This window comes from Chamaea fasciata, unplaced genomic scaffold (genome assembly GCF_029207755.1).
Source record: "Chamaea fasciata isolate MVZ Bird 193981 ecotype frontalis unplaced genomic scaffold, bChaFas1.0.hap1 SCAF_22, whole genome shotgun sequence".
Classification (NCBI taxonomy): Eukaryota; Metazoa; Chordata; class Aves; order Passeriformes; family Sylviidae; genus Chamaea; species Chamaea fasciata.
This window is the reverse complement of record NW_027094107.1, coordinates 1,544,354-1,555,245: the sequence shown is the minus strand read 5'-3', so window position 1 is coordinate 1,555,245 and position 10,892 is coordinate 1,544,354. Positions and strand designations below refer to the sequence as shown.

The 10,892-nt window shown below is 40.7% G+C and overlaps 1 long non-coding RNA gene across 2 annotated transcripts; it reads right to left on the bottom strand.

Annotated features, from left to right (window-relative positions):
- Window positions 1-1,409: 1,409 nt before the first annotated feature.
- On the bottom strand, window positions 1,410-10,415 carry LOC136300332 (uncharacterized). 2 transcript variants are annotated; one of them, XR_010723669.1, is made up of 3 exons: window positions 9,876-10,411; window positions 8,961-9,106; window positions 1,410-2,250 (listed from the first exon to the last, which is right to left on the bottom strand). It is a non-coding gene; the product is annotated as an uncharacterized lncRNA (long non-coding RNA). The 2 variants fall into 2 exon arrangements; XR_010723668.1 differs by lacking the exon at window positions 1,410-2,250 and having other exon boundaries at window positions 8,110-9,106; window positions 9,876-10,174; window positions 10,333-10,415.
- Window positions 10,416-10,892: the final 477 nt, after the last annotated feature.

Below are 10,892 nucleotides of genomic sequence, written 5' to 3'. Positions count from 1 at the left end.
TCCTGGTTTGCAGAGCGTGGCCAGCGTGCGTGCGATTCCTGACCCACCTCAGATAGAAACACTCACATAAGTGCCAGCTCCGGAGGAAACAAATGAGTTACAGTCCTGGCCATTGGCCAGATCTCCAAGGTTCAAGCTCTGGGTGAAATGGGAACGTGAATATGTTGCAGTATAAATCTTGTGGTGGTGGATGTGAAATCACTTTAGTGTTCACAGAGCAGTTTCTGCGAACAAGCCCCTGCTGTACAACTACACTGCTGGCTCAGACTGTCCTTTTTTCGCTGACAGTCTTGGCAGAGCAAGCGAGGACTCACTGATAAGAAGGGACTCTTATCTCCAGAGGTGGTCCTCGGGTCAGAGTTGAGGAATGTTGGCTGGATAGCACTGGAGCATGTGCTGCTGCCGCTGCCTGCAGTGTGTTTATCTGTTCCTTCTATGAGCACCTAATGCTCCATGACATAATTAGGACCAAGAGTAAAAGCTATGTATGAAAAGAACCAGATATTTCATCAATGACAACAACACCAAGAGCTACGTTACTAAGAAATAAAATGTTTTTGAACCTCAGGAGAGAATTAGAATGGAAATAAACCCAAAGCCATTAATTTTTAATTACCAGATATCAGGAAAGAATGTTTTCTTTGGGGGACTTTTTCTGAAACTAGCAGCTGTCATATTCCTTGTGCCTTTATCCTGGCTTTGGAGGCACAGCACCAGCCTAGATGCACAAAGGCAACTCATGTGCCACTGAAAAACTCACCTGTAACCAGCTTATATCCGGAGATCATTTGGAAGTTTCTTACTGTCAAAGTTATTTGAGCAGCAGTAAAGATATACAGCAGAAAAAAAAAAATGTTTAGCAATTGCAAACACCATTTAATCCAGAAAGATGGAACAGGGAAACCCAAGTTGTTATGAAGCCAAGGCTGAACCATCCAGTGTAATCATGTGAGTGCCATGAAAATGAGAGGAGCTGGAAGGGTCAGAATCAAAACCTACACATGAAGTGTCCCCTACAGCAGGGACCGTGCTCATGGCAAAAAGGGATTGCCCAGGGTATCCTGATGTGAGGTCACTGAGACAAAATATGCTTAACTATAAAAATTTGCATGTCTTTTAAGTCATCTGTAGAAAATCTAAACTGAAATCTTCCCGATTTTTAAGTTCTTGGCAACGTTGCTTCTCCCTTTTTCTCCTTGACTGAGCACAAACTAACACACACTGTGTCAGTTAAGGTCAGGCTTATCTGAGCCGTCTCTGAACTACTAATTCTTCTCTCTCCCAAAAGTGAAATCCAAACCTGTTGAAACTGGCCTCTCTTTTCACAAAACAGGATGTGAAACGAGGGCTGATAGCCCTGAGAATAATGAAAAAAAAAAAATCAAAAGAAGTTTGCTTTTGTAATGGTGTTAACAGTCTCAATATCACAAGCTTTAATAAATCAAATAATCACAGAATATTACCAGATAATATTAATCAGGGACATAAAATTTTAGAAATTTATATTTGTGTCAAATGTTGTACTTATATATATATAATGTATATGTATATATACAGACAAACAAAGTGTGTTTGTGTATCAAGACCACTTCTAGCCACCTGCCCATAAGTGAATCAAGTATTCACTTTGTGCACAAAAATAACCAGACGATAGGTCCTTAGAAGAAATTGTCCCAAAAGGATATTATTTAACAAAATTATTCTTATCATAGAAACTTACAGCCTGTATCGGGTTATATACAAACAGTTATTAGCTTTGTGGTAGAACTTTGATGATTGCTTTTGGACTTGGACTGTAAAATTTAAACATGCTGGAATAGTTTGGTGGACCACACTTAGCATTGTCATTGAAATACAAAATTCAATATATTCTACAGATGTTTATATGAATGAAGAGGCTATTGGTGGCATAGTTATGATTTCCTATCCTTCTCCCCTTGTTTGTTCTTCGGTCCAGTCTTTGCTCTCTGATCTACACAACAAATGCTCTTCAAGGAGTCCATGAGTGCCCTGACAAGTGCAATGTTCAATTTGTAAACCACTTGCATCCAACTTTCTGCAAGTGTTCAGCTCTGGGTATATGGAAACACACCCAGGGATGGTTTCAGACACTCACATCACTCCCAGGACAGTTCATGCACACAGATAAAAAGTTCAGAACTAGCAGGTGCTGTCTGAAGGTGCAGCCTTCTACCCAACCTTGACACAATGCACGTATCTCCTGCGTGTTCCCAGGATGTTCCATGAATCCTATTGCAAATAAACAAACACAAAGAGCCAGAGCGGCCTTTAATATGTGATGAAAATATTTTTACCTATTTAAATATACATTATCCTGTGCTTCAGACAGCTCATATGTTAACGTGGGCATACCCTGGTGGTAGTTTGTGATGAACTTGCATAAAATAACTGTACTGACTTTTGTGTTGTGGATATCTGAGTTATGCAGGCTGTTTGCATCTGCCCAATCCCATTTTTCCTTCAGAGGGACAGTTGAGTGTCCCTGAAAAGGAATGCCTGTTGTCTTACTCAGGCATCACAGATAACAAAGACACAATTGTTTTGGACATGGAACATGAAGTGATGATTAAACCTTTCCCTGTGCATTCTTGTCAAGTGCTTACTTCACTTCCCACTTCAGTCAGTTCTCAAAAACCATCTGGCCTACAGTTCTTTTCTTTTTTGGTTGTTTTCCTTTTGTTTATTTTGTTTTGGTTTTGGAATATGTTGCCTAATTTTTGTTAGTCATGATGAAAAGCTGAAACCAACAGTGATGAGTCTGCACCAGGTGCCTGGTATTACATCATGCTGGACATTATCTTGCAAAACAGTCAAATACTTGTTTTGGTTGAAGGTTCTTTTTCCAGAGCAGGACTGGATATTCTTCCCACCCACAAGTATTATTCTCTATTCTACCACCCAGAGGGCCATGAAAGAGAATGCCACCTCATAAACAAATAGACAGTTGTGTTCTCCTGAAAATGTAAAGTTCATTCTTTCACTTGGACCTTCATGTACCAAAATCAGCTAAAGGATTCCCTAATTCTGTACAGAATACACTGAGCTGCAATTGACATTATCTTGTACAATGACAAGCACAAGCACGGTTCAAGGTGGAGAGGGATAAACCAGTAATGTTATGTTCCAACCTGTCACCCCAAACAAAACAGACAGGCTTGAGGCTCTTATGCACACTGAGCCATCCAGCCACAGCCAAGAAATTCTCCTTTCAGGAAAGGCAACACTTTGCTTTGATATATGAACTTGTCCCACAGCTAAAATGTTATTCATTACACAGATGTTGAGTTAAATCATTACAAATAAATAGGCCCATTTCCCTATGTGGGCATTCTTCTACCAAATAAAAAATGGTTTGCTTTGTTTCAGGTGAAATCCCCTCCAAAGTGACTTGCCCAGATAACGGTGTTTACTTGAATTATTTTACCATGCAATGATGTTTTCTAGCCACAGCTGAGATCCAAGATCCTTCTGTTGCCATTGGATTGTGATGTTGGACCGGCACTTGCAAAGGACATTTAATCCCACCAGGGCATGGTATCTCCAATATCTCAGCCATCTCTCTACAGTGTGATGGATCATCCCTGTCTTTCCTTTTTGGCTGCATAGGGAACCCTGACAAAGAGAAATCTAAATATTTTATCTGGAATTCTGGCTGATTGCCTGATCTCTTTTAAACTGGCTGCTGACACTAGGGAAAGCTGTCCTCCTCTGAAACAAAAAGACAGCTTTTTTTAAACCCGGCCACCAGGAGTTATCTTCAGTGTTAGGGACCTTTTATTTCCAAATAAAAGCTCCTGACTCTCTTTTTTGAGACCTCTGATGTTTGTGTGTTTGTGTTGCACGTTTTCATTAAATTCTTAGTTATTTGTTCTGCTCTGGGACTATATAGGAGTTGAAACATCGTTTTTGTTATTCCTTCTCCTTCCCAATAAACTGAATAAATTAGGCATGAGCCCACACATTTCTGTAAACCAACATTTTTGATCGCAAATTGCCCCAATAGGTACACTGCTGTTATAGCATTATTTTTATGTTTCTCTTGAAATTAAATATATCTTTTTAAAACATGAATGAAACTCTTTGCAGGAACAAACACCTTTACTGAAGGCAACTTTCAAAGGACAGTGCAGTGACAGTATTGAGTTTCACTGTGAAATTTGGGACTGTGGAGCCATGACAGACACAGTAGGTTAGTCCCTAGATGACAATCCCGGACAGATAAAAAGTAATCCTTCCTCTGTCTTTCTGCACCTTCTTTCCCCTCTTTTCCTTTTTTTTCCTATCTTTATAATGACCTGATCATACATAAACCCAGACTATCCCGTTTCCTCACAAACCTTGCTAGGTTTGTACTAAGCCATTATTTAAAAAGTGGCATTGATTTCAGGATTTTCAAACACTGTGTAAAATGAGAAAGTAGTCCAAAGTCAGAGAAACTGGTTCCCAAGCAAAAAATAAATGACTAAAAATAAAACACAGGTAGCAAAAATTACTATTACAAAAATTACAGATTTACAGCCTCAGTTTGCGATCAAAGGTCTCTAAGTTGCCATCACATAAAAGCTCTGCTCTGTCGTGGAGGAACATTACAGCTCCTCTATTGTTCTCAAACACAGCTCAGGTCAAAGAAGTAGCATAGCAAATCAATTAATGTCCTACCTGCCTTCCTCACTAATTAGAGACTCAGCCTCTCTCTCTGCTCTTGATATTTGAAACTTCTCAGAAGGTGAAGATTAAAGTAGCAGCTCTCAGACTTTTCCAGAGGGTTTCCTTTTTAAGCCTTACCTTCCCTGACAAGTATGGATTCAGTTGAGGTGAAAGAGCATTAGGAAATTTTCTGAATTTTACCATCTCTGCTGTTTTTATTTATTTTTGACCACTCCCATAAACACAGCCTGTTAAACACATCCACAAAGGAATATCTTTATTATCTTACCTCCAATTCTGGTTCTAAAAATATTCAGATAATCTAGAATATTGAACCTAACTGCTGTTAAACCTAATTATTCATGTTCCTCCCTGTTCCAGGAAATGTGGCCACAGTTCACCTACAGTGAAGGTCCCACAGCATCCCTGGTTTTGTAATCATCTTTCAGATATAAACCAGCATTGTCCTTTTTTTTTATCCATAAGAGAAATTCTTCAGTCCATGTGTCTGAATTCCCACTGGACCCTTTAGATACAGGTTTGCTACTCTTTCTCCTGGTCATTCTACTCTCAACACTGAGGACATGTACGTTCTGTCAGTGTTGTTTGGCTTTCTATATTTTTCATATCCAAAACTATAGTCTGGCAAAACTTTTAAATGCCTTTCCTTTTCCTCTCCCCTTTTTAGGCACGGGCATCATCCACCAGCACTAGGGATCTAATCCGATGTAATTATCAAATATGTAGGGTTTTGTTTCCAGTACACAACTTGTCTGTGTGTAATAGAAGAAATTGCTCAGCTTCTTGGACAAGCACATGATTTGCATATTCACACACAATTAAATGCAATTAAATAGACAGAACCCTGCACGTGCGTTTAAAACACACGAGTGAGGCTTGTGTGCACATGAAAACTGCTCTGGAGTGATCAGAGTATGCTGACACCAGGTAAATGCCTGGAAGTACAAACCCGAGATGAGAAAGCAGGAGTGTTTTTGCAGGAATTCTGGGTTTGGAAGGGTTAATCCAGGGTTTGAACACCGCATTTATGAACCACAGCACACACCAGACTGTGCACTTGCAGCATTCACCGAAGCCACTGGGAGTCATGGCTTCTTCCAGCAGCGAGCCATACACACATAAACCGAGTTAAAATATATTGTTTACATACTGCAAACGTAATAATTCACAGAACCCCTGGCACGGGACGGCGGGAGTTTCCCGCAGACACAGCCACTTCTCCAGAGCTGGTTTTTTCACGTCTTGCTAGCAGCTGACCCTCGAACCATTTTCAGACATCAGCGAGTGTTTTGTTAACCTGGCCGTGCCCTGCTGTAAGCGGGCCAGGGAGCAGCTGCGCTCCGAGCCGAGCCCCGGGAGGGAGGCGCGGGGATGCGGGCGCTGTCCGTGCACTGCTCCCTGCTGGGCTCCGCGGGCTCTGCCCGGCCCCAAAGAGTGCCCAGCACGGCCCAGCGAGGGGCACAGGTGCCTCTGCTCTATGTGCTCATCGCCTCAGGGTGTTCAGCAAGAAGCTGAGCAGGAATGGCAAGCAGAGCCCAGCAGGGTGAGGATTATTCCTGATAAGTCTCAAATGAGCTGCCTTATTTTCCTTTTTTCTCGGTTTGGATAATTTTTTATGTATTTTATCAATATAGGTTTCTTCATTCCTTCCTGATTTCCAACTGTCTAGAAGGTAAAAAATTTAAAAGTACATTAGATTGTGTCAATCCCCCACCCCCAATTTATATCAGCCTCAAACATCTTAACGGGTTCCAGTTACCATATTGGTTGACTGTTAGTTTTATTTTACCTGGACCCTTACTCATGGCAACCTTTAGGTTAGGAGGGAATTGTTCCCTGGGAGGGTGGGCAGGCCCTGGCACAGGTTCCCAGAGCAGCTGTGGCTGCCCCTGGATTCCTGGCAGTGCCCAAGGCCAGGCTGAACACTGGGGCTTGGAGTGACCTGGGATAGTGGGAGATGTCCCTGCCCATGGATGGAGTGGGACTGGATGGGCTTTGAGGTCCCGCTGTAGGAAGAGGGTAAAACACTGGCCTGTCATTTCTTCCAAAGTGCAGCTAACAAGCAATTTGTAAGTTCCCATATGAAGCTGTTTTGAGAATGAGAAGTTCCTTTAACACAACAATCCATTCTGAGGGTGAAAAACAAATGCACCTGTAACAACAAGGGATCTGTCCCATGAGAATCAGTAAAGAAAACATGTAAACAATCCAAGAATAGATAGATTTGATGGACAGGTAAAATACCTTTTACTAAGCAATAGAATAATTACCAAGAAAGCTATTAATCAATTAGAAGTTGCCCTCAAGATTTGTAGACCGTATAAAAGACAGCATGGGGCCATAATAAAGGAGAGCCTTCTGAAAACTTGATATCCTGTCATTCTGTATGTCATGACCATCTCTACAGCAACACCCCCCAACCCAAACCATTCCATGATTCTATGAAAGTCTCACTTAATGGTCCAAATTTAATTCAAGTCTATCAGCTCCAAGAAGGAATAACAGTTTTAAGAAAGTGGTAGGGGCTTCATCCATTAAACCACAGTTAGGGAACAGTTAGCAAAGGCTTCTATTACCCAATATTTAAGATGAATGATGTAAGTGCATCATAAGCTAATAAATAATTGATATCTAGAGGGAAATTCTGACATCATGCTCAGAAATGCAAGTCTGCCCAGCTATCTTTCTCTATGAGCAGTTTTTGGACAGAAAGGTGAATTTTAGTTCTAACTTTTCCTAAATCTTTCTTAGATGACACCTCGAAGAGTACAAAATGTTTTAATAGAAAACAAGTAACTCTAGCAAGATGATTGTATAATTATAAAATACTCTGATTTTCCAAAAGCAGATGGAAAAAGCTTATGCTGAAAGACATTTCTCAGGAAATGTTAGAAACATCTCTTCTATGGATTTCATGTTGATGGCAACACAAAATTATATAATGAAAAAGGACAGAACCCAATTATACTAATATTTTATTTCTGTCAGAGGCCAATTTTAGGCATTCCAGGGAAAGGCAGAAAACCATTTCTGAACAATACAGAGACTCAATGGAAGAAGTTAAAAACTAGAGCAGGTGTTGGAAAATTGTATCTGCCCTTTTTTTTCTGTTTGTTGTCCAAAAATGCAAATTGGTTTTTAGCAGAAACCTTCCAGCTACATTTTAGCTTGACAAAATTTAGCATCTATTCATGCTAGTGCTGAGAGAGAAAGCCATAGATGTCAGCACACAGCAGTCTGGATTTTGTAATCACATGTCTCTCAACATCCTTCTACAAAATGCCTAGACCAGGTAATTACAGCACAATTTTTAAAAGTCTAATTAAATAAAATTAGGATAGAAAAAACAGAGAAGGAAACTTACATACTGGAGCTGCCAAATACAGATGATTAGCCCCATTTTCTTTGGTAACTGAAGTATGTAAACATCAAAGCTATAAATAATCAGCAATTTACACTCATATGTAAAAGTCTTTAGAATGTATATTATCTCTGCTTTGTTAATGGCATAAATAGTCAGAGCTATGGAGTCTAGGAACCTTACATCAAATTTCTTATTTGCACAGTCCTGAACAGAATCCTTTCCATCTTAGAGACTCTCTCGCACAGTCCCCCAACTTAAACCAACGCAATTTTCTCAATACCTAAGTCCAGAAGAATGAAACTACAGAAGTCACATCCTTCAGTACCTTTCCAAAAATCCCTGTCCCACCCGACTTCCTCACTGGATGTTAACTGGCCTTTGTTTCATGCTGCTTTGGTGCATTTTAGGTACCTCAGGCAGGGCTCTGAAGTGCTCAAAGGAGTATCTGGTGTAGCTTTGTATCTAAATATCCAAGTGGAAGGAAACTGGGACTAGCAGAGTGGAAGGACTGGTATAAATCTAAAAGGACCAGCAAAATTCTTTCTTTTTTATTTCTATACCTATGAAATGAGTGGGACTCCTATAATCTGGCATTCACCTAAAGTTGTTGCACTGCATGCTTTGACAGATATTAATACAGCAGCTGGGCAGCATTCCAGAGTTACTAACTTTTCTACAGATTACCCAAGAATTTCAAAAGAAGGAAGAATATTCATTCTACCTTATATGAAGTTGAGGATTTTTCTTGAAAGAGTGTTAAATATACATTTTCCATTCTAGGGGTTTTATTTTATTTCTAGAGCTGGACAGTCTTGGTTATCCACAATATCTTGCATCCATTTGGGAATTGCTTGCACGAGATTCCCCTGCTGACAGTTCCCATTAGCACACATTCATTTACACATACCTTTTTTTTTTTTTCTTTTTGGCATTTGTGAAATTCCTTTCTTCTAGTGGATATGAAAGGTTATTCCTTTAATAGTCCCTTCCCCACAGGTAGATAAGTCTCATTCAAGGAAGCTGTCGCTCAGCACGACCACGAGATCAAAGGGGCTGCAGCAGAAAGACAGACTCTGAATCTGTGAGGGGGCATTTGTCCCCTAAGCCCTGGCTGATGTTCACATCAAATGATTGGCCAGGTCCCTCCCAACCATTCTGACATGGTGGCTGGAGGAGTGGGATTGCCAGGAATGTTGTCTCAGGTCAGCTTACATTCTAATCAGTCACTTCATAAATTAGTGCAAAATTTATTTGATCAGTGTAACCTCCTTCTCCTGGGCACCAAAACACACAGAAAACCTGGGCTGGTGCCCACAAGTAGGGTGAGATGATTAACTGCACATTCACCCAAAGATTGCTGTGTGACCACCGGCACATCTCAAACCAGAATTAATTCCTGGTTCCTCTGAGGACCAAGAGCTGACAGTGAACTGAAGGCAGATCCTTCTTGTAAAGGCTGAATTGCAGGACTTGTGGAGACCAAAGCTGGGTCTATAGGAGAGAGGAAGTTCTGATTCCTAATTTCTGTGAGAATGGATATCCCACCAAGGCGTTCATTTCAAACCTGTGCAAACCTCATTGAGAAGCAGGAGACCTTTTGTGAATGAGATCTGAACCTACTGACATACATGGAGTTCTGGCTGAGTGAAAACCAGCAGTTTTAGCCTCTTTCTGTATTATTTATATTAAAATGTAAAAACAAGAGGTATTGTAAAGGTGGCTCAGGGACAAAACTGTCTAAAAACTACTAATTCACAGATAACGGTAAAGAATACACTGAATTTATAAAATTTTTCAGTGTTAAAAAAAAAAAAATCCTTACCTGTATTATGGGGCACAGCAGCCTCTGTTCCAAATGAGAGGTGAGGCCCCTCATGAAATGCAAGATCCTGCCTCAGGAAGGAACAGTCTGGAAGCCGCAGTGCCAGGTGAACAGCCCTGGACTCTCTTGTCTTTCCTTAATCACTAGGCAGTGTCCCCCATTGACTTTGGACAGAGAAGATGATACTTGGAAGATCTTAAAAAGTCCTTGTCACGCAGCAGAATCAGGGCCAGTCAGACTCTGTGCCCTCAGTGTTTTGTGTTATCCCAATTTTAGAGGTCTCTCAAGCACCAGGCACCCTGAGGAGACAATTCAATTGCCCAATTTGCCTTCAATTTTCCTCTTTCTGTAGCTGAGCCTGAGCTGGGAGTTCAGCTGCAAGCATTTCAACATTGATGATTCACTGTTGGAAAGACCTCCAGGGAAGCCCTGCAGTACCCCCAGACAAAGTTCTCACCTCTGGCTTTTCTTGGCTTGCAGGTTTATTACCCACCGGGGAGTTGAGAGGTATAATACATCAAAACACAACCTAAATTCCAGGCTCCTACATGTGCTGATGGACCCTGGAGCTCCTAATTATAATTACATCTTCATATCAGCTGAATGAGATGCTAAATCAGCCTTGATCCCACTCTGTGCCTCTGCACAAAGGCACAGCTGATGCAGATTCTCAACAGGAAGAATGGGAGGGGGTACAGGAACATCCAGCTGTTGTGCATTTGACTCAAAAAATCATTTACTTTCTGATGTGCAAAATGATGAGAATAAAATAATGGGAGCGAAATAATATTCCCCACCCTGTGATTTACAAAAAAAAAAATTGCTAATGACCTCAAACCTAAGGCCTCTAACCTTTCTAATGAAAGGACAATAATGGCAATAATAATGGGAAATATCGTTTAAAAGCAAGCTTTTTTCAATTAATGCACATTTTTACACTTTGTTTCCTCCTTCAAAGTTTGGCCAAAACAAATCTTCCTAAAGTTAATTTGTCTCAGGAGTAAAAGGGTCGATGCA